This window comes from Rhinopithecus bieti, unplaced genomic scaffold (genome assembly GCF_001698545.2).
Source record: "Rhinopithecus bieti isolate Rb0 unplaced genomic scaffold, ASM169854v2 scaffold_22439, whole genome shotgun sequence".
NCBI lineage: Eukaryota > Metazoa > Chordata > Mammalia > Primates > Cercopithecidae > Rhinopithecus > Rhinopithecus bieti.
In genome coordinates, this window is record NW_016810838.1 from 1,154,645 (window position 1) to 1,177,670 (window position 23,026).

The following is a 23,026-nucleotide window of genomic DNA, read 5'->3' on the forward strand; positions in this document are numbered from 1 at the left end:
TCGCCCCGGCGCCCTCCACCCCGCGCCCTCCCCTCGCCCCTCTCCCTACCTCCGATCCACAGTCCGCCCTCCTCTCCAGCGACCCCCCTTCCCCTTTTAATCTCTCCTCGCCGCCCTCATCCTCCTCTCTCCCCTTAACCCTGTCCCTACTTTCCCTCGACTTTTCTCCAACTCTTCCTCTCGCTCTTTCCCCCACTCATTTGCTCCTCTGCTTCCCGGCTCCTGGTGCCTTTATATCCCGGCTCTGGACTCGGTGCCTCTCTCCACCTACCCCTCAGCACACCCCTCCCGTCCTCTTCCCTCCAACGACCTTAAAAGACATCCACCGACATCAGACTCACTCTTGTCACTTGTCCAAGTTGATTTTGATCAGTGTCCCGTTTTGTACCCAGGAGCAAATCCCATCCAGGTCGGACTGCGTGGTAGCGTTTAACTCCTTGGAATCTTGATCTGGAGGCCGAGGAGCCGAAGGACCCTTTGTCCTGCCGCCTGCAGGATGAAGCCTCCGAGACCCCTAGGCAGCCAGCTCTATCTGTCGCCGCTTTCCCTCTCACATGCCCATCGCTTAGCCTCTAAGCATTCTCTCTGCTCAAGCCCCTCTTCTGAAAGAAAAGACACCGAGTGTCAGTGGAGCGATAGAACGATGACCAGAGATTTTTCTCCCACTTCATTTCAACCTGCTATGAGATGGACTTCTTTTTTCGTTGACTACCTCCATCTCCCGCCAGACTCACTGGCCTCCTGGAATTTCTAGAGGAGCCTGGAATCAATGAACCCTGGCAGTGGCACCTGCTCCATGAGGTGATTATTGCCTTTGCATACAGCAAGCCCCCAGTAATAAATCAAAGTAATGATTTTCTCCTGTGTAGGTTTCCCTCTTGGGCTGGGGGGTCGGGGTCAACAACAAAGCAATGCTACACACCAAAGTCAACACCTGAGCCTGGGGCAGTTCTGCCGTCTTCTAGTCACAGAGATTACTTCCAAGAATGACAGGCAGATTCACATTTTCTAAAGTGAGGAAACGCTAGGACCCGGGGTGCTAAGAGTTAATCACTTGCGCGGTATAGTCAGTCTATACCACAGAGGTGCAATACACTCGTGCCACTCAATGCCCTTGTGGTCATGTCAGAGACAGAAAACCATGCTGCATTGGCCCAGGGATGAAAATGCTTGTGTTCTTATGCTATGAAATATTAATGATGAAGAAATTATGAGACATTCATTACATACTAAATGTCATTATTCCATGATTTAATGGGACTTATTAATTAGTGCCCTACATCAATTGGTATTAATATGCTTTATATCCTTCCTCTAGAATGACATCTGTAAAGGTGATATAAGGCTCTTGCTGGGATTTATCTTCATTGCTGTTTGTGTTTAGCATCTTCAGAGGGTACATTTCCAACGAAGATCCTGTGCCTACTCTGAGCTGTTTAGTTCATAGATAGATCGCTTAAGCAAATCTTTCCGTTATATCGGACCCCCGTTCCCATTTCTGCTGACCTGACAATGTGAATTATTGCCTGGATTTTCTCACAGTTTCAGCAAGATCTATGGTGAGCTCTAGTCTAATTAAGGAAGACAAAGAATTATAATTTTAGTGTTCTTCTCACCTATAAGCTTTTTCTTCATGGGAAACACTAAGCTCATCAAAGGAGTCTTATCTGGATTTACACAAAAATGATAAGACTTAGAAGCTTTCTTTAATTTATACTCTATAATATGTATAAAATCCTAGATCTTAATGGATAGGCAGAGAGAATGCCTTTAACTGTGAGTCCACAGTTGACATCTGAAATTCACTCAAGTCATCATGTGCTCTTTTATTTTTAAAAATGCATCTTGAGATAAAGTTATCAAAACCTTGCAAGCCCCAAGGGTTGTCAAGCCTTTAGCAAGTCCTCATCCCCTTTTCAAGTCTTCACCTCATGTATTACAAGAAACAAATATTCAGCCACATTCCAGAGTCACCTAATCATCTTCACACAATAACCCTATCTTCAGCTGGAGCTAGACAGAAGAAAACCTCTTTTTAAGGCACTTCTGTTTAATTTAAAAGGACTTACCATTCTGTATCATTTTCCTAGCTAGAACTCTTTGATCATACTCTTTTTAGAAAATAGCATTATTCCTGAAGTTCATTTATGTCTATGTTTAAGACCAGTCTCAGCATATAATCCAAAGGTTACTATATGATGGATTGCCCTTGACAGTATTTCATAAAAAATGTCACACATTACAAATATGGGCCAGCAGTATGTAATGAGAGCACTGCCTCTGCTGGTACAGCATTAACGGTGCCAGTAGGGATGTGGCATATGATGTGTACACAGGCTTCGCTACAACAACTGCACATTGCTCCATCTATGTTTTTAAAATTCCCCTTTTGGATACTTCCAACAATGAACTATCACCCAGTAGCCCCCTACTCTGTTAGGGCAGTGAAAAACATGAAGATGAGCAAGTGGTGCCCATCTTCAAGATACTCCCAGCCTAGTGGCGAGAAACAGATGCATAGACAGAATGAGAGGTAAATGCTGTAGTTAAAAAAAAAAATAAAAGAGAACACAGTGTTATGGGAACATGGACAATGAAGAGACTACTGCCATGGGGAGTCAGGTGGGCTACAGACAGTAACTTTTGAGTTAGTTCTTAAAGGATGAGTTAAACTCTGCCAAGAGGATATCAGAGATATTCATGTTGCAGTCAGAGATTACCTCTTTGGCCTAGTGTCTACTTCATACATTTGGAGGCTTCAATATCTTAGGCCACTATAAAATAAGTATATTTTGTACATTTTTAAGTCGTAAAGTTAACATGTTCTAATGGCTGACTACAAGCTGGACAGCTGTAGATGTGTGGAAGGAAAAGTCCATACCTGAATATAATCAATGTAGGAGGCCATTTAGCTCAGTATGGAGTCAAGATGATGGGAGATCAAATATCCAGCCAGAACACCTGGCATATCTTAGCTTTGGCTATGCTATGACCTTGATGTTTTCAAACTTGGCTTGTTCTTTCCTTGTCTTAAATTTCTCTTTGCCATCTCCAGATCCAATATCCGCAGTGCATGCCTCAGAGAAAAACAGTATCCCTCATATGACAGGGAGAGCCAGAGAATTTCCACCTGGGTATTTTACTGTATTACTGGGCTCAAGATATTAAAAATTAAAGTCTCATATTTCCTTATGGTCCAACTGCTCTCCTCAACTTTTGCTGGTGTTACATCACTCAATTCATTCAGACACAGTATTTTAGAATTATCTATCGCATTGACAACGTTATAGAGATTTTTCCTTTGAAATTTCTTTTATATCCACTCCTTCCTCTACATTTCTACCACTTGCTCTTAATATGCCTCTACCCCTCACATCTGTATTATATTACAGCTTCCTCCTTGGCCCCCATGACTCCAGGATCAACCTTCCTGCAGTTATCCTGGATATTGTTGCTAAATGCATATTCTTCAAGTGTTACTTTATGTCATCTTTTGGCTTCCAACTCTCCTTTCTGGGTTATAGAGAACTATCCACTCTACCATTCCAAAGTCCTTCTTTGTTGCTCCTGGTATTCCCATGGCATTTAAACATCACAACTGATGTGCAGGTCATGTTTAAATATTTAGAAAACAAAATACTTTTGCCTTCTCCAAACACACTTACCATAATATCTATGGCATTCATCATATTTCCCTCTATAGTCAGGAAGTTCTTTAAATAAATATTTCCTAAGAAAAAAAGTCTGTGTGTGTGAGTGCGCGCACGCACACACACATACACACAGAGTGAGAGAGACAGAGAGATCTCAAACACAGAGCTCTGGTAATGCTTTGATGACATATCTGTGGTAAGCTAACCATCCTAACCATGCATATTCTAAAAGATTTTCACCCTGTTGCACCAGTGCTAAGACTAAAAGCAACATCCTTCCTCATTTCAGACGTTTAGATTCTGCAGTTTAGACTATGCATTTTAACCAAAACACTAGGTTTCATAAAGAGTGTGAAAGTTTCCTCTTGGTAATATCAGATTTTTTTTCAGCATTCAATATAAGGACATAGTCAATTATATTGTTAACCTACAAATATATACAATAGATACAAAATGTGCATTTTGCACATTTTTGAGGTGTCTTATGTTAAAGTCATCACTGTAAATTGTTCTCCTAAAACAATTTTATTTTAATTCAACAGCATATATTGAGCACCTCCAATGTAAGTTATTGTGCAAAGTCCCACTGGATTTTGTAAAGATGAAGAAAATACGGTCTGTGCCCTCAGGGAGCTTTAGGGTAGTTGGAGAGGAAGATAGAAATGCATGAAGCCACAAAGAGGACAGCCTGAAACTAGTACCGTCACCGAGGTACAAAACAATGCAACAGGAAAACTTACTACAGAGAGATTCGCTTCTCCATTGGGAAGAATATGGGTAAGCCAAGATGCTATCTTAGTTAGGCCTTGGAGGAAAAGGAGTATTTTCTGTATGTGTGTCAACTCAGTCCAGGGCAAAGCCAAAAGTAAATTTTAGAAGCAGCACCTATCATGGTGCTCTGCTATACCCCACGCATGTGGTAAGTCATCTTGGCAGTGCCATTTTGTCACTGACTAGAAGCCTGGAACCATAAAATACCACAAAACCCCCAAAATAGACAGCGCCTGATAAGTTTCTCATTTCACTGACACACCGCAGAATGTCACCATTCTTTTTCACATTCCTGGATTAAGCTGTTTCCTTTTTGGAGCCTTTAAGCACATATGGTGGGAAAGGAAAAAAAAAAAAAAGTTCAAAGAAACCCATAACCATGTTAAGTCCCACTTAAAGTGTGATGTTTTAGCAGATGGTGGCTCATTAATTGACACACCTAACTGTATTTACCACCTTTTCTTTGTGTATGGATACTGGGTTTTGAAGTTGGGGTCTAATTCAGCTCATTTGGGCCATGCTTGACAAATAAGGCAGAATTGAATATAACTAAGATATCCGGTGTCTCTGATTCACAACCACCTGTGATACTGCCCAGATGAACAAAAATGCCAGTTTTTCCAGGTGTCTTTCCTCTTTTTTACCTTCAAACTTCTCTCTCTGCTGTGTCTGCTCAAAGGCACCAGGATCTGGGGAATGCACATGGGTACTGGGGTCAAACCACGTGTAAATTCTAGGCCCACTTCTTTCTACCTGTTCACCCTTAGCCAGTGACCTAACTTCCCAAACCACCTGAACTCTGATAAATAGGGATATCACAATCTATCTCACAGGATGCATGATTCGTGGTTACCACATGCTAAATACCTTCCTCCCACTTGCTTGTCCTCCCTACTCCATCCACGTAAACGTATAAAAATGCTTCAGAAATTCCATAGGTCAGCCGGGCGCGGTGGCTCAAGCCTGTAATCCCAGCACTTTGGGAGGCCGAGACGGGCGGATCATGAGGTCAGGAGATTGAGACCATCCTGGCTAACATGGTGAAACCCCGTCTCTACTAAAAAATACAAAAAATTAGCTGGGTGCGGTGGTGGGCGCCTGTAGTCCCAGCTACTTGGGAGGCTGAGGCAGGAGAATGGCATAAACCCGGGAGGCAGAGCTTGCAGTGAGCTGAGATCCGGCCACTGCCCTCCAGCCTGGGCGACAGAGCAAGACTCCATCTCAAAAAAAAAAAAAAAGAAATTCCATATATCTATCATATTAAGACCTATATAATTTAAATGTTACAAATACAAATGGCTAAAATGTTAATGACACATTATTTTTCTCATATTAGTTATTTATAGTATTCAAATAAGAGAAACAATCTATTCTCATTTATTCCATGAACATTATTGAGCACCCATGGGCCAGAGAAAGAGCATTCCAGGCAGAGGGAACAGCCAGTGCAAGGGTCCTGAGGCATGAAAGAGTTTTGTGTCACTGAGGAACTGCAAAGAGACCTAGAGAGTAGTGAATGAGTAAGGGGCAGTATGAGATGAAATTGCAGAAACAGTCAATGTTAGATTATGCAGACCCCGAAGGCCAAACTATGGAGTTTGGACTTCAGTCCAAAGAAAAGCTTTGAAGAGTTTTAAGCAGGGGAGAGGCATTGATTAATGTTTTGCAATGTCACTCAGACAGCTATGTGAAAAATGGATTGAAGCTGGGGGTAGCAAGTATGAAGGCAGGGAAGCCAGTCAGGGAGCTATTGCAATCATGCAGACAAGAAATATTAGCAACTTGGACTAAGGAGGCAGCAGTGGAAACAGAGATAAATGGGTAAAGGTCAAAATCATAGAATTACATGGATGGTGCTGGAGGTCATTATCCTTAGCAAACTAATGCAATAACAGAAAACCAAATACTGCATGTTCTCACCTATAAGTGGGAGCCAAACGATGAGAACTCATGGACTCATGAAAGGAACAACAGACACTTGAAGGGGGAGGATGACAGGAGGGAGAGGAGCAGAAAAAGTAACTATTGGGTACTAGGCTTAGTACCTGGGTAATGAACTAATCGGTACAATAAACCCCGTGACATGAGTTTACCTATATGACAAACCTGCACATGTACCCCCAAACCTAAAATAAAAGTTAAAAATAAAAATGAACTTTAAAAAATTACTGTGAGTGCAGATGAGGGAAAGAAGCGATCAAGAGCCATGCTACATTTCTGGTGTGAGTGCTTGAATGGTACTGCCAGTCTCAGTTGGAGAGGCAATTGGATGTGTGAACCTGAGAGTAAGGGAAGCATCTGGACTAGAGATTTAGATTTTGGCTATATGAGCGCATAGGTGCTATATGCATAGTGATAATTAAACTCATGGGACTTGATGAAATTGCTTAGGGGAAAGTATAGCTAGAAAAACTAAGAGGTCTAGATCCAGGCTGTGAGGCACAAGCATTTAGATTTCCATTAGAAGAGGAGGTACCACAAGAAAGCATGAGAAGGAAAATAGGGGGGAAAACTAAGAAAATATGTGTCCTCATAGCAAAGACAGGAGAATCTAATAATCTATGATGACACAGTGACAGTACAACATAGAGTCTAGGATGTGGCATCAGAGAGACTTGGGTTTAAATTCTAGTGTGACTTTCACAATGGGGGAGTACTTAGCCTCTTCAGGCCTTGATTTCCTCATCCATGAAATGGGGATAAGAATAATAATATCTTTCTTTAGAATGTTAGGAGCATCCAAACACATAATGGATATAAAGCACTTATCAACATAAAGAATGCAAAATCTGATCTATAAAAAGAGCTCAATATATGAATGACAGCTATTGTCATTGTTCTCATTTATCAGCTCCAACAATAATATTTGGTGACTGCTCACATTTGCAGGCCACAGTCCCGGAAGTGGTATAGAGCATTACTCTCCCAAGGATTATGCCCTAATGAAAAGCGTGAAGACCTATCATCAGGCCCCTAAAAACATAAAGCATCCTTAGTAATAGTGAAATGATGAGCATTCAAAAGCACGAGGGCCATTATAGTCTTTCAATAGGCTATTTTATTATGAGCCCATAAAAGGAGTTTAAGGCTGTTTTGTGAATAGCAGAAATAAGCTGCCAGAGTATGATAAGGTATCTCCATTTCTCAAGGTCTTTAAAATGGACTAGATAGAAAGACCGCTATAGAAAAAGACTGCCCATAGCTACCACATTTTATGGCTACAAATCATGCTTGGAGAATAAAGGGAGTGCCTGAAAATTCCCCTCCCCAACCAAGGAGGAGGGGAGGGGACCTGACAGCACAAGGGGACATTGAGCCAGCTGTGGACAGCCTCTGGTTGAAAGGAGAAAAAGAGACGGCCTCCTTCCAAGAAGGGCAGAGAGAAAACGGCAAAAACTCAGGAAGGACCCGAGACTAAAAAGATGTAACTGCTAGAAGCCAGAAGGCAGCTTTTTACAAGTGGTGAGAAATCCATATTTTGCCCACATGAGCTAGGTCGGTATTCCAGGTTTCCATTGTCAAGACCAGGAGACAAACATTGAGTCAGATATCCCTGAAAATGGTGAATTCAACACAAGTCCATTGGCATTTGCTCCCACCTCAGAAAACAAGGTTACTATTCTGGACAACTCTGATTTTGTCTTCAATTCTTGAATTGGATAAACCCCCTTAAAAATTATGTGAATCCAGGTAGTCATTAGCCAGTATGTAAAAAGCTATTACGAACCAGATACTCAGAAGAATACCTAACAATGTGTTGTGTTCCTTATAGCTCTAGGCATGCCAGGATTTCATTGGGCACTGTGAAGTGTAATCATCTGATATTCAGTGTGTGGAGAACTATCCTGTTCTTTTGGAAGGAGTAACCAATTTGGCAGGACTTGGCACATGCATCCTCACAGCCGCACCTGAGCCCCATAATGAATGGGTGCCACATGGCATTGGTGGTCACTCAAGTGGAGAAGAAAATGAAAGCTCTGGAACATATTACCACCTCACCTCCAGCTATGCTATAGAGAGGCAGGACCTTGTCAAGGTCAGATTTATGAGGCTGATTAAAAAAGAAAGAGAGGAAATGCACCAATGGCCAAAAAGGAATTCAAGTAGGCGTCTTTGACGTATGAGTTCCATCTGCCTAATTTATTTGGTGTCTGCAACCTGCATGTGACCGAGAGCCTCGGATTACATGAGTGGCAGGTTGGGGAGGGGGTTGGCAGTGGGGAAGGTGTCTCTTAGTGTTTTACAGCCAAGTCACCATGTGCCCTTCTGAACCCTGCTGAAACCAAATAACAACAGCAAGGGATTCCCTCCTAAGAATCTTTGTATCTAGCCAAAAGAAAATCCTGGAGTTTCAAACACTGAAGTTGAATTCCAAATATAAAAGGTTATTTTCTGGGTATCTAGGGAAATTCTTTAATTTATCAGCTTCCTTTTCTGAAAGATGTCTGGCTGTTTTGGTCCTGAATTTCGTGGGTGTAGTTTTAATTACTTGCTTTTTTCATTCTCACTCAGCAGTTTACCTTTTTTCATATCAACTACTTTTGCCAAGAAGCCCAGGTTCTTTTTGTCAATAAAACGAGAATTTACAATGGCTCTCATTGCAGTGTTAACATGGTTTATAGGGCCCCCTTTTTTATTTTCATTTTTGTTTATTATTATTATTTTTTACTTTGAGTTCCAGGATACATGTGCAGAACATGCAGGTTTGTTACGCAGGTATATGTGTGCCATGGTGGTTTGCTGCACCTATCAATCCATCACCTAGGTTTTAAGCCCCACATGCATTAGCGATTTGTCCTAATGTTCTCCCTCTCCTCGCCACCCCCTGACAGGCCCTGATGTGTGCTGTTCCCCTCCCTGTGTCCATGTGTTCTCATTGTTCAGCTCCCACTTATGAGTGAGAACATGCGGTGTTTGGTTTTCTGTTCCTGTGTTAGTTTGCTGAAGATAATGGCTTCCAGCTTCATTCATGTCCCTGTAAAGCACATGATCTCATTCCGTTTTATGGCTGCATAGCATTCTATGGTGTATATGTGCCACATTTTCTTTATCCATCTATCCATTGATGGGCATTTTGGTTCCGTGTCTTTGCTATTGTTCATAGTGCTGCAATAAACATATGTGTGCATGTATCTTTATAATAGAATGATTTATATTCCTTTGGCTATATGCCCAGTAATGGAATTGCTGGGTCAACTGGTATTTCTGGTTCCAGATCCTTGAGGAATCGCCACACTGTCTTCCACAATGGTTGATCTAATTTACATTCCCACCAAAACTGTTCCTGTTTCTCCACAGCCTCACCAGCATCTGTTGTTTCTTGACTTTTTAATAATCACCATTCTGAGTGGCATGAGGTGGTATCTCATTGTGGTTTTGATTTGCTTTTCTCTAATGATGAGTGCTGTTGAGCTTTTTTTCATGTATTTGTTGGCTGCATACATGTCTTCTTTTGAGAAGTGTCTGTTCATATCCTTTGCCCACTTTTTGACGGGGTTGTTTTTTTTCTTGTAAATTTATTTAAGCTACTTGTAAATTGTGGATATTAGACCTTTGCCAGATGGGTAGATTGCAAAAATTTTCTCCTATTCTGTAGGTTGTCTGTTTGCTCTGATGATAGTTTCTTTTACTGTGCAGAAGCTCGTTAGTTTTGTTTGTTTGTTTGTTTTGCTGCTTCTTCTTTTTTTTTTTTTTTAAGGCAGTGTCTCACTGTCACCAGGCTGCGCAATCTCAGCTCACTGCAACCTCCACCTCCTAGGTTCAAGTGATTCTTGTGCCTCAGCCTCTCAAGTAGCTGGGATTACAGGCACACGCCACCATACCCAGCTAATTTTTGTATTTTTAGTAGAGACAGGGTTTCACCATGTAGGCCAGGCTGGTCTCAATCTCCTGACCTCATGATTCACCCACCTCAACTTCCCAAAGTGCTGGGATTACAGGTGTAAGTCATTGCACCTGGCCAGAAGCTGGTTAGTTTAATTAGATCTCTTTTGACAATTTTAGCTTTTGTTGTAATTAGTTTTGGCGATTTCATCATAAAATCTTTGCCCATGCCTATGTCCTGAATGGTATTGTCTAGGTTTTCTTCTAGGGTTTTATGGTTTTGGGTTTTACATTTAAGCCTTGAATCCATCTTGAGTTAATTTTTGTGTAAGTTGTAAGGAAGGGGTCCAGTTTTGGTTTTCTGCATATGGCTAGCCAGTTTTCCCAGCACCATTTATTAAATAGGGAATACTTTCCCCACTGCTTGTTTTTGTCAGGTTTGTCGAAGATCAGATGGTTTTAGATGTGTGGTCTTATTTCTGAGGTCTCTATTCTGTTCCATTGGTCTATATGTCTGCTTTGGTACCAGTATCATGCTGTTTTGGTTATTGTAGCCTTGTAGTATAGTTTGAAGTCAGGTAGCATGATGCCTCCAGCTTTATTCTTTTTGCTTAGAATTGTCTTGGCTATGCAGGCTCTCTTTTGGTTCCTTAGGAATTTTAAAGTAGTTTTTTTTCTAATTCTGTGAAGAATGTCAGTGGTAGTTTGATGGGAATAACATTGAATCCATAAATTACTTTGGGCAGTATGGCCATTTTCACAATATTGAGTCTTTCCATCCATGAGGTGGAAGGATTTTCCATTTGTTTGTGTCCTTTTATTTTCTTGAGCAGTGGTTTGTAGTTCTTATAGGGCCCCCTTTTTGAATGTTTTAATAGGTAGAAGTGACAGCAAATGAGATATGAAATCCTGAAATGGGAGGCCAACCCACATACAGGCAGGATCAGATCTAAGCCTGTCTGAGGATCTGAATGAAAACTTGGAAAAGAGGAGCTATAGAAATTCTTCTCAAGACAAAAGAAAGAGAAGCAATGACAGCAAATAGTACCTAATTAAGAAATGTTAGCCATAGATTATTATTCTATAAATCTGTAGGTAAAAGCCGCACAAAGAAAGCAACATACCAAGCAATAGACACGAGTCAGAGTGGGTTGGTACCAAAATTTTCCAACCTGTTTCAGTGTGAGTTTAGGTATTTAAAGATTTGGATTGTTTATGCTTGGGAAAATGGCCATTTCCACAATTTCTCTGATCTTCTTGCCTACTATTTTCCACCTATTGTCATGAAGCTTTCATAGATTTATAGCATAATAGTATATAGCAAATGTGTGTGGATTACATACTATTTGCAAGGCACTGTTAAGCAGTTTATACATTTTTCTCATTTAATCCTTGTAACAATTAATATTATTAGTACTGGAAGCAGTAATATTGTTGTTACTATTATCCCCATTTTACGAATAAGGAAACTGAAGCTCAGAGAGGGCAAATAACTTGCTCAACATCCTGCTCTTAATAAGTGGCAGTGCCAGGATTCAAACCTCCATGGTGTGACTTCAGGGGCAGCACTCTTAACTGTTATTTGTATACCTAGCAGAGAGATTACAGTGTTTTGGACCAGGTCATAAAAGTAGAGTGGTGAGAAGTGGTTGGTTTCTGGATAGATATTGAAAGAAGAACAAATAGGATTAGCTGACGTGTAGTGTGTGGTGAAAGAGGAAGAAAGGGACTGGGTGGAGTTGTCATCAACAGACATGGGGAAGACTGTGGAAAGTACAGGGTGGGTAGGGACAGTATCAGCTTAGTTTGGAGCACACTGAGCTCCTGATATTGAGATACTTATTAGATATCCAAGTGGACATGTTGAGTGGGCAGTAAGATATACAAGTCTAGAGTTCACAGGAGAGTTTCAGATTAAATATGTAAATTTGAGAGACATGATAATCAACATATAGATGGGACCTAAACCATGAGACTGAATGATGTCACCCAGGGGGTGGGTGTTGATAGAATAGAGGAGAGGAACATGGAAAACTGCTTTGTGCTGAGGTCTAGGAGATCAATGGGAACCAACAAAAGAGACTGAAAAGGAGTGGCCAGAGAGGTAAGAGAGTGTGGAATCCTGGGAGCCAAGTGAAGAAAGTATTTCAAACAGTAGAGAATCATTAGCATCTCAAAGTTGCTGATTAGTCAAGCAAGATGAGAACTGGTAACTGAGCATTAGATTTAGCAACACGGGTCTTTAGTGTCCTTAATAAGAGCAGTTTAATAAGAGCATTGGGAATGTATGTTTGGAATTAGTTCAAGAGAGAATGGAAAGAGAGAAGTTATAGCAATGGGTATAGGCAAAATTCTTTCAAGGAGTTTTGTCATAAAGGGAAAAGAAGGAGTAATAGCTAGTGGTGAAAGTGGCATTAAGAAAGGGTTTGTTTTACTGAGGACGGGGGGAAAGCAGTATTTTTGTACACGGATGAGAATGATTATTGAGAGATGGAAAAACTGATACAAAAAAAGAGAGGGAGACTTCCTGGAGCAAAGTCTGTAAGTGGGCAGGAGGGGAAGGGATCTGGCAGATAAGTGGAGAGGTTGTTTTAGGTAGGCACACACATAGTTCATCCACAGTAACAGTGGAAAGATGAGAATGTAGTGACGTTGCAGGAAGATGGGTGGGTGTGATGATTGGACCTTATGGAAGTTATCTACTGACCTATAATGTGTTTAGTAAATGTTAATGTGTTCAAAGAAAGGGGGACTTTTATAAATGGAGAGAGTCAAAGTATTAATGGAATTTAAGCTTTCAAAGATCTAAATGAGTAAATTGGTGGAGAGGAAGAAGAGTATTTGGAGAATGGAAAACCATATGAACACAGAGATGCTAATGAACAAGGTATGTACACAAGACATTGAGCATCCAGGTCCTGCCAGAGAGGAGGGTTTGTGATAAAAAGTTCAGGCTAAGTTTGGAAATATTGATTAGATTCAGACTGTAGAAGATTTGAACAACACAAGAAACACAAGATCTTAGGCAATGGAGAGAAGAATAATGACATGATGGAAGAATGGTGATTAAGAATTAATCTAGCAATGATGGTGAAACAAATGAGAAGTGAGAAGGACCCTCAGCTGTAACAGGATTTTTTTTTTTAACTTCTACTTTATTTGACAACACATCAGTCTGACACGTGAAATTTTAGTACAGGCAAGCAATAATAATATTAATAATGACAATTTTTAAATTCACATTAAAACCTTAATTTCAGTTTTATGGGTGACGTTAGTCTCTTCTCCACGTCCCTTCTTCAAACATACATGAGTTTTCTCTACCTTCAAAAAAACTTCAAACACCACATACTCTCACTCATAAGTGGGAGTTGAACAATGAAAACAACACATGGACACATGGAAGGGAACAACACACACAGGGGCCAGTCAGAGGGTGGGGGCACAAGGGGAGGAAGAGCATTAGGACAAATAGCTAATGCATGTGGGACTTAAAACACAGATGACAGGTCGATAGGTGCAGCAAACCCCCATGGCACATGTATACCTGTGTAACAATCCTATACATTCTGCACTTGTATCCTGGAACTTAAAGTAAAAAACAAAACAAACCAAACAAAAAACGTTTAATCTTCCCATGCTCTCCAGCTATAAAATGATTCCTCTCCCTCCTTTGACTGCCGAAGTTCTCCAAAAATTAACATTTTTTGTTTTATTTTTATTTTAAAATGTTTTTAATATTTATTTTATTTGCCCCTCAGACCCAGGAAGCTTGATTCTTGCTTCAACCTCTCTATTGACACTAATAGGCTGCAGGCCCCACTGGTCACATCATGGGAGCCCTTTCTCTTCTACCAGTTCTGGTTGGTCCTGTAATTCTCCATACCATTGACCAGGGCCTCCTGGAAACTCTGCCTCCTGAGCTGGTGTGGCCCTCCTGACTCACAACATCAGGTCCAAAGTAGAAGCTTCCTTTTTCCATCTCAGTGAGGGTATCAATTTTGTGGTTGTGGTAGGACAGAATAATTGACTTCCCCCTCCCCTACTTATGAATAAGTCACTTGAAGTGGCAAAAAAGACTTTGCAGCTGTGATTGAGAATCTTGAAATGGGGAGAGTATCCTCTCCCCGTTGCATTACTCACGTGGCTCCAGTCTAATCACATGAGTTCTTAAAACCAGAGAAACTTTCTCAGCTAGAGCCTGGGAAAGAGAAATGTGACAATAGAGAAAGAGTCAGAGAGGTGCAGCCCTGCCGGCTTTGAAGATGGAGGAAGGGGGCCATGAATCAACGAATGCACGTGAAAACTTCCAGCAGGTGAAAAAGGCAAGGAAATGGATTCCCCTAAGAGACTCCAGAAGGAACACGGCCTCGCTAACACTTTAGCCCAGTAAGACTAATTTTGGACTTCTGACCTAGAGAACTGTAAGATAATAAATGATCTTTTATTTTAATCATTAAGTTGGTAGTAATTGATAGCAGCAATTGGAAACTAATACAGTGGTTAAGCTACTTCCTTGTTCAGACAGGTAGCCTGAAGCTCTCACCACTGTCTCCCCTCCTCCCCGACCCTGCTCCCTCTTTGAGAATGCTCCAAAGGTCTATGGAATTACAAAAGATATGAAAATGAACATTCTTAACAGCTGGAGCTTGAAGGTCTGAGCTGGTCCTCCTGAGAGCTTGGCTGCCTTTCTCTTGGGGTATTTACTTCACCTGAGCCCTCGCTCACTTACCCAAGGTGCTGCTCTGTCTACCATCCAGAAACTGGACAGGTGTGAGAATTACTATAGTGGCTACTCTAGAAAGCAACAGAGAAACCCAAGTGCAGATTATTCTGTCCGTTACAGTCACAGAAAAGATGTATCTAGTGAGTTATTCAGGTTTGTGCAAAACCATGAGTTGTTTCTGTGAAGACATTTTTTCTTTCAACTTCACTTTAAATTCATTCAGAATGGATTTTCACCTGGCATTTAACAGAATAAAGCATATGTTGCTGTTGCTCTAATTACCTGAACCCAAGCTACCAAGACCCCAGAGGTTGCCTTTGGACTCTGACAAAGAATCTAAGTCTTTTGAGAGTTTTACTTATAAAGCAGGTAACCATTATTGATCCAGAGGACTATTGTACAGAAGAAAGAAAAGGCATCAAGGCTAACTAGAAGAAAGAAAAGGGACTCAGTTACTAAATCCAGGGGAATGTGGACTGGTAATGAAGACTTTATAGAAAAACAGCCAAAGAAAAAAAAAGAAAAAGAAAGGAAGGAGAAACTGCAGAATATTTATATTTTTATTCTTGGTGCCATATAAGTGAAAGGTGTTAAGAACACAGTTGGGGGTTAGGTATGTAGAGCAAAGGGTTCAAGAGAAGCTAAATTATGCCTCACCCAGTCTCTGTTGCTCTGGCTTTGGGGGCTTCTTTCCCTTGTCGTTAAAGTGTTGACAAGGAAAAAATACTTCATTTGTTATTAGAAATACTCAGCACCACTTGGGGAGGAGATCAGGGTAGAGGTTTGGAGGAAGGGTGGTTACACAGCAGTGAATGAGGTCATGAAGGAAATGAATTAGCTCTGTCTAAAGGATTAATTTGGACCCTTCCAACAGAAAGAACTTCTGGCCCTGAGACCTGTTGCTTCTCTGGGTGAACCGGCAAATGAGTGTAGGTATTTGAAAAAAAAAAGCATGTTTGTATATGTAAGCATTGCTTTGCCAGCCCCACATGAAAGATAATTCTCAGCCCATGGACAAAGAAGCAGTGCAAGCCTCTCACGCTCTACATCAGCTGGTCTGAGATCAGAGCATGGGTGGCACCTGTCACTTGCCCTGTGCCTGCCCAGGTGGGTGTGTGTGAAAGAGAAGAGGCTGTGGCATTTATTCTATAAATGATACAGCTGTAAGAACAAGGTCAATGTTAAGTCACATATGGGAGCTAATTTTTCAAGACTCATTTAAGGGTACCATGAATTACAGCAAACAAAACTATTGTTTTGGGCTGGGCTCAGTGACCCAGGTCTGTAATCCCAGCACTTTGGGTGGCTAAGGCCAGTGGATCACCTAAGTTCAGGTGGTCGAGACCAGCCTGACCAGTATGGTGAAACCCCATCTCTACTAAAAATACAAAACTTAGCTGGGCATGGTGGCATGTGCCTGCAGTCCCAGCTACTCTGGAGGCTGCGACAGGAGAATTGCTTGAACCCGGGAGGCCGAGGTTGCAATGAGCCAAGATTGCGCCACTATACTCCAGCCTGGGTGACAAAAAAAAAAAAAAAAAAAAAAAAAACTATTGATTCTGATAATGTCTCTATGCATGTCATTCTTGAACAAAAATAAAATATGTGTATATGTGTGCTTATATATTTTTCAGGAACTGTTCTCTCTCAACAGGGAAGGGGCTGGTGTTGGGGAGTTGGAGGGGCAATAATATGATAAATAGATTTTCAAGACATATTTTTGTTGAAATCCGTGGTACTAATATTAGGATTGTGTTTGTCTCCCTGTATCTTGAAAAAAGGTGGGTAATGAAATGCTACCTTTAAACAACCAAGAACATATATGTATACATATGGGGGTAGGGTAGGAGGGGCTAGAAACACCATGCTAATGAACCCACTGTCACCTGGTAATTGTATAGCTCAATTGCAGGAAAACCATCTAAAGAAATACACTATCTCAAATAACAATGTAACCTAGTGAAACACATAAAAGCCTTTCCCCAACTCACTAATGCCAAACCCATGACCCACAACAGATGTGTAATATGTGTCGGTACACGTGTCATTATACAGAGTGATAAGTTGTATCTCCAGATTTTTCCTAGCACTCCCACTTGCCAATTTTGTACCTCCTTTTAAGGCTAACCGAATTTATATCAGCCTGAATTAAGCATGTCTTTTTATTCTGATGCTTTGATAGCTGGGGCCTTGCTGACCCTGGAGAGACTGCCCCTCCCAGGGCTGGGCCAATTCCTAGAGATAGTGAAGGATATCTGTCTTTCATATGCAAACCAACCAATCCAGATCCCGTGCCCCAATCACCTCCTGTGTTCTCACAGGTGGAGCCGCTACACCCTAACCACCCAGGGCCAGGTGTCAGACTACCTGAGAGAGACAGCCCCTGTATCCCAGAGCCCATGAGAAGTGTTCACACTAGCCTGCTTACCCTGCCTCACCCATTCCTTCATGGCAACCACAAATAAAGGCTCTGGCCCAGGTTTTCCATTGCTCCCTCTGCCTCCTGACCCACCTTGTCAGGAGTAAAAAGACATCTTTTCAATGGCAGTCATCTCCTGAATAATAAAAATACCCATACCTTAAAACATGACCCTGGCCCAGCACGGTGGCTCACGCCTGTAGTCCCAGCACTTTCGGAGGCGGAGGCAGGCCAATCATGAGATCAGGAGTTTGAGACCAGCCTGGCCAACATGGTGAAACCCAGTCTCTACTAAAGATACAAAAAATTACCCAGGCATGGTGGCGCATGCCTGTAATCCCAGCTACTCAGGAGGCTGAGGCAGGAGAATCGCTTGAACTCAGGAGGCAGAGGTTGCAGTGAGCCAAGGTCGCACAATTGCACTGGGTGACAGGGCGAGACTCCATCTCAAAAAAAAAAAAAAAAAAAAAAAAAAAAAAAAAAAAAAAAAAAAAAAAAAGCATGGCCCTATGGGTGTAGGCTCATTAAAATTTTGTTGATTAAAGATTAGGATTCAGTTGTTAGACAGATGTTATTAATAATAAGATTCAGGTGACAGCTCAGTCATATGAAAAGTCAATTTGTTTTACTCTGACCCATTGCCAAACAGCCACATGACAAATCCGATTGTTTTATAAAGATGTATTTAGAGTTACTATGTACCAATCAGATCCGTACAAAGCCATCCCTCTAAATTCAAGCAAAATCCTTACCTCTCTGTGCCATGATCACCTGAGTTGCTCCACATCTGGGAGCTTCCTGATTTCCCACCCATGCCACGCCGGGAAGAGGCTCCGGAAGGCACGGTGTGCCCACGTCCCCTTGGGTTCTTTCCAACCAGTCTGCAAGAACAGAATTTGTCCTTTTAATCAATTCACAGTAGACAGCCTTTTACCCTACACCTAAATATGCTAATAGAAGGATGCCTGACATGTCTACACAACATAAATATCTTCGACCACATCCAGGGAATTGTTCCAAAGTTAATTGAAGGGTGGTGGGTAGGTAGGGGCTACTCAGTTTCATTTAAACAACTGTATACTTTTGTACTGAGAACACTTCCCCACCCTGTTTTACAGCTGAGAAACCTGAGACCTAGAAAACAGTGATTTACCTAGAATTAATGGCCTGCTTGGGGATAAAATCCCTATTTGACTCCTTCTGAAGTTTTGCCCTAACTACTTGTGTCATTTAGAGCACATAAACCAACTTCCCTAAATCTCAATTACTTTTTCTGAAAATAAGGATACCGCATTACAGGTTTGTTGTATTATTCAAGGTGTGAAAAGTGCTTTGTGAGCTGTAAAATAGGAAATGAATAACAGCACATTATTGGTAGTACAATTACACTAATAGAAGAAAAGGGCCAGCCTAATAAACAGTTTGGACTTAATAGTCTCATCTTCTCTCAGAAGATATAACACATATCCTAGAAATACAGTCATGTACCACATAACATTTCGATCAATGATTCACTGCATATAGATGGTCCCATAAAATTAAAATGGAGCTGAAAAACTCCTGTCACCTAGTGAGCTTGTAGCCATCATAACCATTACTCCCGTGTTTGTGGTGATGCTGGTGTAAAGAAACCGACTGCACTGTCACTTGTATTAAAGTATAGCACATACAATTATTTACAGAGCATAATACTCGATACTAAATCACTGTTACTGGTTTATGTACTTACTATACTTTTTATCCTTATTTTGGAGTGTATTCCTTCTACTTATATATAAAAAACAAACAAACAAAAAAACAAGTTAACTGTAAATAAAACTGCCTCAGGCAGGTCCTTCAGGAGTTATCCAGAAGAAGGCATTGTTACCATAGGAGGTGACAGCTCCATGCCTGTTACTGCCCCTGAACACCTTCCAGGGTGACAAGATGCGGAGGTGGAAGACAGTGATATTGATGATCCTGACGCTGTGTAGGCCTAGGCTAATGTGTGTGTTTGTGTCTTAGTTTTTAACAAAGAATTTAACAAGTAAAAAAACAATAAAAATCTATAGAAGAAAGCTTCTTGCATAAGAATATAAGAAAGAAAGTACTTTGCACAGCTATACAAAAGTACTTTGAGTTTGTTTTAAGCTAAGTGTTATTACAAAAGTTAAACCGTTTTTTTTAAAGTTGATAAAGTAAAAAGTTACAGTAAGCTAAGGTTAATTTATTATTAAAGAAAAAGAAATTTTTGCATAAATTTAGTGTCACCTAAGTGTACAGTCTATAAAGTCTACAGTAGTGTACAGTAATATCTTAGGTCTTCACACTCAGTACTCCCTCACCAACTCACCCAGAGCAACTTCCAGTCCTGCAAGCTCCATTCATGGTGAGTGCCCTATACAGGTACCATTCTTTGTCTTTAATATTATATTTTTACCTTTTCTATGTTTAGATACTGAAATAGTTACTACTGGGTTACAATTAGCTACTGTATTCAGTAAAGTAACATGTCTACAGGTTCATAGCATAGCAACAATAGGCTATAGCATATAGCCTAAGTGTGTGGTAGGCTATACCAACTACATTCAACAGGTACATTCTATGATGTTTGTGCAAGGGTGAAATTGCCTAACAATGTATTTCTCAGAACATATCCCAGTTTTTAAGCAACACATGACTTTACACTTTGATGATGAAATGTTTCCTCCAACAGCCTAGAGCTACCATAGAACCTCTGTCTCTAGCTATGGATTTGTGCTTTTTGGCTATTATGTAATCCCAGGATTACTCTGGGAATTTTGACTGTAACTTTTTAGTTATTTAATCTCCTTTTTCAAATGTATATTTAGTTGCAGAAGTAATATATATTAATTACAAACTTTCTAGTACTACAGAAATGCAGAAAGCCAAAGTGCTGGTCCTGGCCGGGTGCGGTGGCTCATACCTGTAATCCCAGCACTTTGGCAGGCCGAGGCGGGCAGATCACCTGAGGTCAGGAGTTTGAGACCAGACTGGCCAAAATGGTGAATCCCTGTCTCTACTAAAAGTACAAAAATTAGCCAGGCATGGTGGCGGGTGCCTGCAATCCCAGCTACTCAGGAGGCTGAGGCATAAGAATCACTTGAACCCGGGAGTCAGAGGTTGCAGTGAGCCGAGATCATGCCACTGCACTCCATCCTGGGCCAAGAGTGAGACTCTGTCTCAAAAAAAAAAAAAAAAAAAAAAAAAACCAAAGTGCTTGTCCTTCTTTTACCTGGTCCAACTCTACTTTCCAAAGGTAACACTGTAACCCTGGTTCACACACACGGGTTTTTAAAACACAGAAATGACAGCCTATGTCTACATGCACACATATACATATATATGCCATTTAATGTTTTCCCTTAGCAATCTATGATGGACACTTTTATCCGTATAAAGCCACCTAGCTGTTTTTCACAGCTACATAATACTCCATTGCAAAACTGTATCATAATCCAGCAGTTCCCAACCTTTTTGGCACTCGGTACCAGTTTCATGGAAGACAATTTTTACACAGGACAGGGGGCAGGGGTTCAGGATGATTCAAACACATTACATTTATTGTGCACTTTATTTCTATTATGATTTCATACTCACCATGATGTAGAATCAGTGGGAGCCCTGAGCTTGTTTTCCTGCAATTAGACGGTCCCATCTGGAAGTGATGGGAGACAGTGACAGATCATTAAGCATTATTAGATTCTCATAAGGAGCATGCAACCGAGATCCCTTGCGTGTGCAGTTCACAACAGGGTTCGTGCTCCTATGAGAATCTAATGTCTGCCGCTGATCTGACAGGCGGCAGTGCTCAGGCAGTAATGCTGGCCTGCCGGTAGCTCACCTCCTACTCTATGGCCAGTTCCTAACAGGCCACGGACCAGTACTGGCCTGGGGGTTGGGGACCCCTGTCATAATTTATGACCCCTTCCAATTTCTCTGGTTTCCAATTTGTCTTTTTATTTATTTATTTATTTATTTATTTATTTATTTGAGGCAGGGTCTCACTTTGTCACCCAGGCTGGAGTGCAGTGGCTTGATCATGGCTTACTGCAGCCTCAACCACCTGGGCTCAGGTGATCCTCCCACCTCAGCCTCCCCAGTAGCTGGAACCACAGGTGTGCACCACCATGTCTGGCTAATTTCTGTATTTTTTATAGAGATGGGGTTTTGCTGTGTTGCCCAGGCTGGTCTAAAACTGGGCTCAATTGACCCACCTGCCTCAGCCTCCCAAAGTGCTGGGATTACAGATGTGAGCCAATTTGTCATTCTTCTACATCATGCTGTAATTAACTTCTTTGTGTGTGTGTATTTGTGGACACTTGAGTATTTCTGTGGAACTGATTCCTAGAAGTCAAAGAGTAAACACCTTCAGGAGAGCTCAGAGAACCCAGACTTTGGTGTTTTCACTTTAAGTGATTTTCATCATTCTTTTATCACCAACTATGCCTCCATGCAGACAATTGCACACAAGTCCAAGGCAGATACAGTATAGATCGTGCAGAGTTAGGAATGGCACTAGAATAGAGCCCATTGTGTAGGTTGAGGAGGGGTTATCTGGCAGGCTCTGCAGGGTGACTCAGCCCTCACATCCATTGCCTCTAACCCTGCCAAATCTGCATTCCTGCTGACAAACCGCATCTGTGTGTACAATGAAACTTTTGACCCCACCAGCCTAGGGTTGCTTTAAATATACCAACGAGGTCATGTCACAGTTAGTGCGCATTCATAAATGACTTTGTAATGAACAAAAAAAGAGAAGCTCAAACTTCCACTCTGCAAATATGTCAGACTCAGTCTCCATTTGGAACCACACAGAACATCAATCTCTCACCAGCCAGGCAAGGTTCTGCCCAGCAGGCTGCTCACCACTCTAGCATCTCTCAGCTCCCACAGTCCCAGCCCATGCATCTGAATTCCAACTCCTGGGAAAATGCTGGAACAAACCCCAACTTTCAGAGTTGTCTTTAGCTTCGAGAAAATATTTTCAGGGATCTAGTTGTATTTACTGAACATTCATGGACTAATTCCTAATGCATCTAATTTTTTAGACCAACTGTAATTCACCTGTTACATTTGGACTTTTGGCTGTGCTATAGTTTTCCTAAATTGAAATATTTCCTTTGCTCAAAGATCTCCCTGGTGTTCAAAAGCAAAATTGGTTTCCTGTAAAAGCTGGGCATCACTATCATTAATTAACAGAAAGCAGAATGCCTCTGTGTGTTTACCTTCACAAAGTGTATCCATGCAATGCATTTCTTTCCCAGAGGCATAGTTTATTCCTATATACCAGAAATTAAGAAAGCATTAAAAAAAAGGCGTGTCTTTTACCAGCGGGGAAGTTTTGAGAAGGAGACTACTGTATTTCATGAAAGGACACCAGACACAGGGGTGTGAAAATTAAATAGAGCCTCTCTCTATGAGAAAGTAAATTATGTTATATTGTTCACTTTATCTGATACTACTTTTCTGTGGTTTGATCCTATTTGCCAAAGAATATATGGGCTGATCATCCAGCCAGTTATTAGCTATTCATTGGTTAGTTTTATGGTTGATTTGACTTGGTAGAAATTGATTCAAGGTAGAAATATGTGTGTGTGTGTGTGTGTGTGTGTGTGTGTGTGTGTGTGTGTG

At 41.2% G+C, this 23,026-nt stretch overlaps 1 protein-coding gene across 3 annotated transcripts in view; it reads right to left on the reverse strand.

The window, feature by feature from the left end:
• TMEM178A (transmembrane protein 178A) overlaps positions 1–23,026 on the reverse strand; it is a 200,447-nt gene that overhangs the window by 54,102 nt on the left and 123,319 nt on the right. The window contains exons 5-6 of one of the 3 annotated variants that reach the window (XM_017892938.1): positions 18,145–18,273; positions 342–602 (exon numbers count right to left, since the gene is read on the reverse strand). The gene's annotated coding sequence lies outside the window, so the exon portion shown is untranslated. Of the gene's footprint in view, positions 1–341; positions 794–18,144; positions 18,274–23,026 lie in introns of those variants that run through there. The other 2 variants (XM_017892941.1, XM_017892939.1) reach the window with 2 other exon arrangements.